At 47.0% G+C, this 6000-nt stretch overlaps 1 protein-coding gene across 11 annotated transcripts in view; it reads right to left on the reverse strand.

Moving 5' to 3' along the window:
• The window catches only part of ZBTB40 (zinc finger and BTB domain containing 40), a 76392-nt gene extending 70710 nt beyond the window's left edge, over positions 1-5682 (reverse strand). For all 11 annotated transcript variants that reach the window (XM_060411464.1, XM_042244599.1, XM_060411463.1 and 8 more), the window contains exon 1: positions 5530-5682. The gene's annotated coding sequence lies outside the window, so the exon portion shown is untranslated. The remainder of the gene's footprint in view (positions 1-5529) is intronic.
• Positions 5683-6000: the final 318 nt, after the last annotated feature.

The following is a 6000-nucleotide window of genomic DNA, read 5'->3' on the forward strand; positions in this document are numbered from 1 at the left end:
CAGGAGAGGCAGGTTTGATCTGCGGGTTGGGAAGATCCCCTGGAGGAGGAAACGGCAAGCCACTCCAGCATTCAGGCCTGGAGAATCCCACGGACAGAGGAGCCTGGCCGGCTGCAGTCCATGGGGTCGCAGAGAGCCATCATGACTGAGCATGCACACACAGAACATAAAGATGTAAAAGGTATTTCCTTCTTCCCTGTTACCCACCCCGCTTTGGGTACTAATGAAACCAGAAAACATGTCTACAAGTTGACTTTTTCAGAGGCCCTAACAGTAGCTAAAGTCTGAGAAGAGTCTGGTTTCAAAGCAGCAGCTCTGCTGTCAGAGGAGCCCCAGGACAAATGCAGGGCGGCACCCTCTCCCCTCATGCTGCCTCTCTGAGTCTACCCTTCTCCTCCTCTCTCCCCTTTATCCCTGCTTTCTAACCCTGAGGAACTGACTCTATACGCAGAAAGTTGATGCCTAGAGCCAAAGCACTGGGCTTCTGTGCTCTTCCCTGCACCTGTCGGAAGAAACAACTGTTTTATCTGCTTACCAGGCAGCCGAGACCACACGTCCCCACTCACCAGGCTCGCGTGAAACAACGGCAAGGATCGCTAAGGCACGTCTGAAGCCCTTCGCTGGGTAAAGGCTTCTGCACAAACACTCAACTATGTTCAACCGGTTTAGACAGCAAACAAAGCCAGAAAAGATACTTTTCCATCTTTGAGGTCAAGGGCAAAGAAAAACAGAAAGTTCTGGTTTTAGGGGGATTCTCCTCGCTGTTTCAATTCAGTGGTGGATTGTATGTTCATTGTCGGCTCTGAACTTTGGAGGGGTCTAGGACCCACCCCTCTGAGATCTGACTAAAGTACAAGCATACCTCATTTTATTGTGGTCCAAAGAGAGTGCATTTTTTACAATTTGAAGGTTTGTGGCAATCATGTATTGTCAGATGATGGTTAGCATTTTTTAACCCTAAAGTTTTTATAATGCTATTACATACTTAACAGACTAGTACAGTGTGAACATAGCTTTTACATGTCATGTTTGAGAAATTAAGAATCAAAATTGAAAAATTGAGAAATCAAACAATTTATGTGACTCACTTTATTGCAATGATCTAGAACTGGACCTGCCGTATCTCCGCACTATGCCTGTAACAGGCTCTTTTCCCAGATATAAAAATGGCATTCACACAAGCCTGCAGGCAAATTCAAAGGCTTCATAGGTCCCCTGCAACCTGACCATCTACCCCAGATTAACAAGTTGATGCGGATCAGCAGTAACATATTTACTTTATCTATGGAAATGAAATACTTGATGTCATGATTTTGAGGATATGCACTTAAATAACATCATCAGGGCAATGTTAGGAAAGATAGTTTTCTTTCCCTACCCTTCTCTCCCTTGAGAGCTGTAGGAGTCTTAAAACTGCACTCTGTGTGAATGAAATACCGTACTCTCTGCACAACTTAAAGGAAGTGACAACCTCATCTCTGAATTTAAATGCCCTTAATATTTAATTCTTTCCTCTCTGTGGTTAGAGCTTGCTTTCTCCACATTATTAGGATGATGGCTTTAGAAGGCAGGCTATTGGAGATCCAGAAAACCACATATCCCAATTCAATTTCCTTGTGAAAATCAAAGAGCTCATGCTCTTGAAGAGTTGAAAGAGGCTGAAGGGTCACCGCCTCCCCCCAGGGTGCTGGCACAGGCAGTACTCCAGAAGGGTAATGTAAATACTCAGTACGAGGCAACAGGGCACACCAATTTGTTTTTCAATCTATTTTATTTCAGTTCAAAGCATCTTTGCAGACAGATAGTCCAAGAAAACAAGCCACACTTTGGTTATACTCAGTCTTCCTCAATCTCCAAAAGCAGGTGAGTATTGCCCAAGTGTGGCGTGTTTCCCTGCACTGCCTGTCTGCAATGATGCTTTGAACTGAAATAAAATAGATTGAAAAACAAATTGGTGTACCCTGGCTTTTCCTGCAGTTTTATATTGTCCTTCAAATAGTGTTACCACCTACTCTTTACTGAAACCCAACAGACCCAAATCACAGAGGAAAACTGCAAGCGTTTAAATGCGAAGGTCCCACCCAAACCTAAAATAGTAGTTTAATTCAGGGCTTGCTGGTTAACACTGCACTAACATGCCACTATCTGCTGGGTTCCCTGCTCCATTTGCTGGGCTGGGTTACATCTTCTGGGGACTTATGCAGTATGCTTACTGGAGAGAGTTTAAAAGTACAACTCGACATTGCTGATCTTCCTATATACTCTGTTTGATTTACTACTGCCTCTGTAAATTTTCATGTTTATGAGCCCAAACATCATCAGGTGTCTTTACCTGTGCAAAAAGTCTACCTGCTTTAAAGCATTCAACATTCTGCTCATAGTATGCAACATTATTTTGAAAACTTTTAGAGGAAACCCCAAATCATTTGCAAACAAATTCTAAAACTACTACCAACTACAAGAAGCCTATCATTTTCTTAGAAAGAAGGAATGCAAATATTTTCAAGCTTAAAACACCAAAATGATGAAATACACTCTAAAGACAGCTGTGCAATTTTATTAAAATAAATTAAATCCCATTTGGAAATGTTGCCCTCTTAACATAAACATTAAGAAATAAACGAGACCTGTCCCCACCCCCAAAGATAAAAACATCCACACACACACACACACACACCCACGCACAAACACACCCTCAAATTCAACTCTAACGCACTTCTGAATTGTTATTATTTAGCACTTCGAGTGAGCTTCTCTGGTGGCTCAGACCATAAAGAATCTGCCTGCAATGCAGGACACCCAGGTTTGATCCCTGGATCGGGAAGATCCCCTGGAGAAGGGAATGGCTAACCACTCCAGTATTCTTGCCTGGAGAATTCCATGGATAGAAGGGCCAGTGGAGTACAGCCCATGCCGTTACAAAGAGTTGGACAGGACTGAGCCACTAACACTTTCACTTTCCAGCACTTTAAGTAAGTTTCCATTTGGGGCCAAACTTGACTACTCTGACTGGAATTCAGCAACATGTGTAACAAAAAACACACAAGAGTCTTCTGGTACCATTATCCATTATCCACATGTATCAGATAAGATGATGACTTGCAACTGGCCCAAGAGATGGCCCTTTTTCAGCAATAAAGCTGGGAACAGGGCCAGGACTCAGAGCACAGGACTGTGGAACACAGCACAGTCACTGACTTCTTTCAGCCCTGTACTCTCCAAGTTGTTGCCATCTCACAGTGCTGGAACTGCTGAAAAGTTCTTCCTCTCAACTCCTTCCCCTTTCCCTTCTTCTGAACTGGATCCTGGTCACTGCACGAGTTTCAGCCTAAACTACCCAGAAGAGACACCTCTGGTGACAGGCGGTCTCCCAAGCCAGCATGGCTCTGCTTCTGTTACAGCAGCTGCCGCAGCCTGGAAGAGCTCGGCTATCCCTTTACTGTGTTAGGTCCACGTTCCATCCTGGTAATCCCAGTCGCAGTGCTGTCCGGTGAACAGCAGACACTCAAATATTTGCTCAATGAATGACCTGCATTTATTTAATATTTACTAAATGCCAGGTTGTGGGCACTGGCTAGCAGCTGATGTAAAAACAAGCAAAGTGTGGTACCTGCCCTTGAAGACCTCCCAAGCAGTAGGAAAGATAATAAACAGATGGCTAATGCAGGGTGGTTAGTGTGATCAGTTTAGGTTTAGATCCCAGCTCCCTTAGGCATTAGCTATGTAACCTTGGACGTCTCTTCTGACTGTTTCCTTATCTTTAAAATAGGACTATTAATACAACCTATGCCATAGTGTTGGTGTGAGGAGTAAATGATAGGCTATGGAAATAAAGCACATAATGTAGTTCTTGGCACACAGGAATCACTCAATAAAATTAACTACTAATTTTACTATAAAGATGCTCTGACAGCTGTATATGAAATTATCTTTGATTGCCTGTATGCCATCTGTCCAAGCCTCTACAAAACTTATTTCCACGGAACGGCAGAGATGACATTGATCTTGTTCACCATTGTATTTCTATTTCCAGGAGTCTGAATCATTGCTAGTATTTTGTAGGCACTCCACAAATACTGAATGCTTAACAGATGCATGCATACAAGCATGGGGTGCTCTGAATCTACTTGTTAGTTAAACTAGTGATGAATAGTTGGGTTTGGGAACAACTCCTATAAAAGAACAAAGTCTAAATTAGAAAGTGGGGGTGCAGCAGAAGTTTGATGGTTAGGCCAAGTAAGAGGAAATTTTCATTTTGAGGTTGTAATTAAAATCCACAAACCATTGGCTTCCACTCCAAGGAAGAACCAATAGTGCCAGGTGGACAGATCTAACAGAATAAAATCCAAAGAGAATGACATGGGTCCCCAGGCAGGTGGCTCCCAGGAGCAACTTGCCAGACCCGTACTCTATTTAGGCTCTAAAACAGCTTAACCTCTCAGAACCTGGGCTTTCAACTCAGGCAAAACGGACACATGGACGGACAAAAGTTGCTGGCACAAAAGCGCTGTGCATTAATATAAATAAGCATCTGGCTTGCTGCAGGTGCTCAGTAGATGGTACTGTTATTCTAAGGAGGGGAAACAATTCCATTTGGAATAATAAACCAATAAAACCAGAAGTAATGGAAGCCAGTGTGTGTGGTTAACTATAGAGCTCTGGGGTACACAGGGCAGTAACTCGAGTTTCCCACTCGCGTGAGAAGGGGCCTGAGGAGTCCCTGAAGCCTGAAGGACACGCTGACCCAGCCTACTTGTGTCTACAGCTGGGCCTGCCACACTGCTGCGAAAGGCCAAAGACCGCATCGGCTTTGGGGATCAAAGCATCACAGCCATCAGATTTAAGTCTTGCAACTACTCAAATTCGCTCTTCCACGAGGAAAGCGGCCATGCACAAATATAGAAACCACGAACACGGCTGTGTGCCAAGAAAACTTCACTGATGGACACTGGAATTTGATTTCCTGTTAACTGTCACAAGTCATGCGAAATACTTTCTCCTTCAACCAGTTAAAAAAAAAAAAAGTAAAACCTTCTTAGCTCCCGGCAGACAAAAAAAAGTGGGGGGGAGGGGAGTGGTGGCTTTCGGCCAAGGCCACAGTTCGCGAGGCCGGGGTAGGCGTAGGGATTTTAGGGGGGCGGGGGGGGGGAGTGCGAGGAGCAGCTGCGAGTAGGCCTCCGATCGCGCCGAGCAGTCGGCGATGCTGGGCAAGGGCAAGTCCCCGGCAGAGGGCGGGCCCCAAGCGGGGCCTAGGCCCGGACGAGCATCCCGGTTGGGACCCCGGGGCATACCCCTCGGCCGGAGACGAGAGCGGAGCCTGCGCTCAGGAGTGTGGGCCGCTCCGGGGGTGCGGTAGGGGAGTTCCAAGTTCCCCCAGGGGCGGGAACAGACGGCTGGGACACTCGGCAGGGCGCAGCGGGCTTCACCAGGCCGAAGGGTCTCTGCGCGCCCCTCGTTTGGGGCGCCTCCCGGCCCTCAGCGGCAAAAGGGGTCTCCAACGCGGAGTCCCGGCCCCGTTTCTATGGTTACCTGTTCAGGACCGATTCAAACTGCCGTTCTTTATTGACAGCGCCATAGAGGACACGAACACTCCTACCCGAAGGGAACAATAAAGCTTTCTCCATTCAACAGCGCTAGAGACGCCAGAGGGCGGCCATCTTGAGGCCGGCGCTGAAGGCGTATGAAGAGGGGGAGGGGGCAGCCCGGCCTGCCTCGCGCGCCGCAGTCACGTGCTGGGGGAGGGGTGGGCCTTCCGGGGGCGTGGCCTGCGTCACGCGCGCGCGTGCTCTCTACCAATACAGACAAGTTCGGACTCGCCGGTTGCTAACCCCTTCTCCGACCTCTGACCCTTGACCCTTCGCTCCCCTCCCCACACTCTCTGAGGAAATTCTAACGGGTTTCCACTAGCCTGGGTGAGGCCGCGCTAAGGTTCTCTGATTTCAAACCACGGAGAGCATTAGGCACCAAAGGTTTCTTTCCACTTTTCCAAAGACAAGAAGT

Source organism: Ovis aries, chromosome 2, assembly GCF_016772045.2.
Source record: "Ovis aries strain OAR_USU_Benz2616 breed Rambouillet chromosome 2, ARS-UI_Ramb_v3.0, whole genome shotgun sequence".
NCBI classification, from domain to species: Eukaryota; Metazoa; Chordata; class Mammalia; order Artiodactyla; family Bovidae; genus Ovis; species Ovis aries.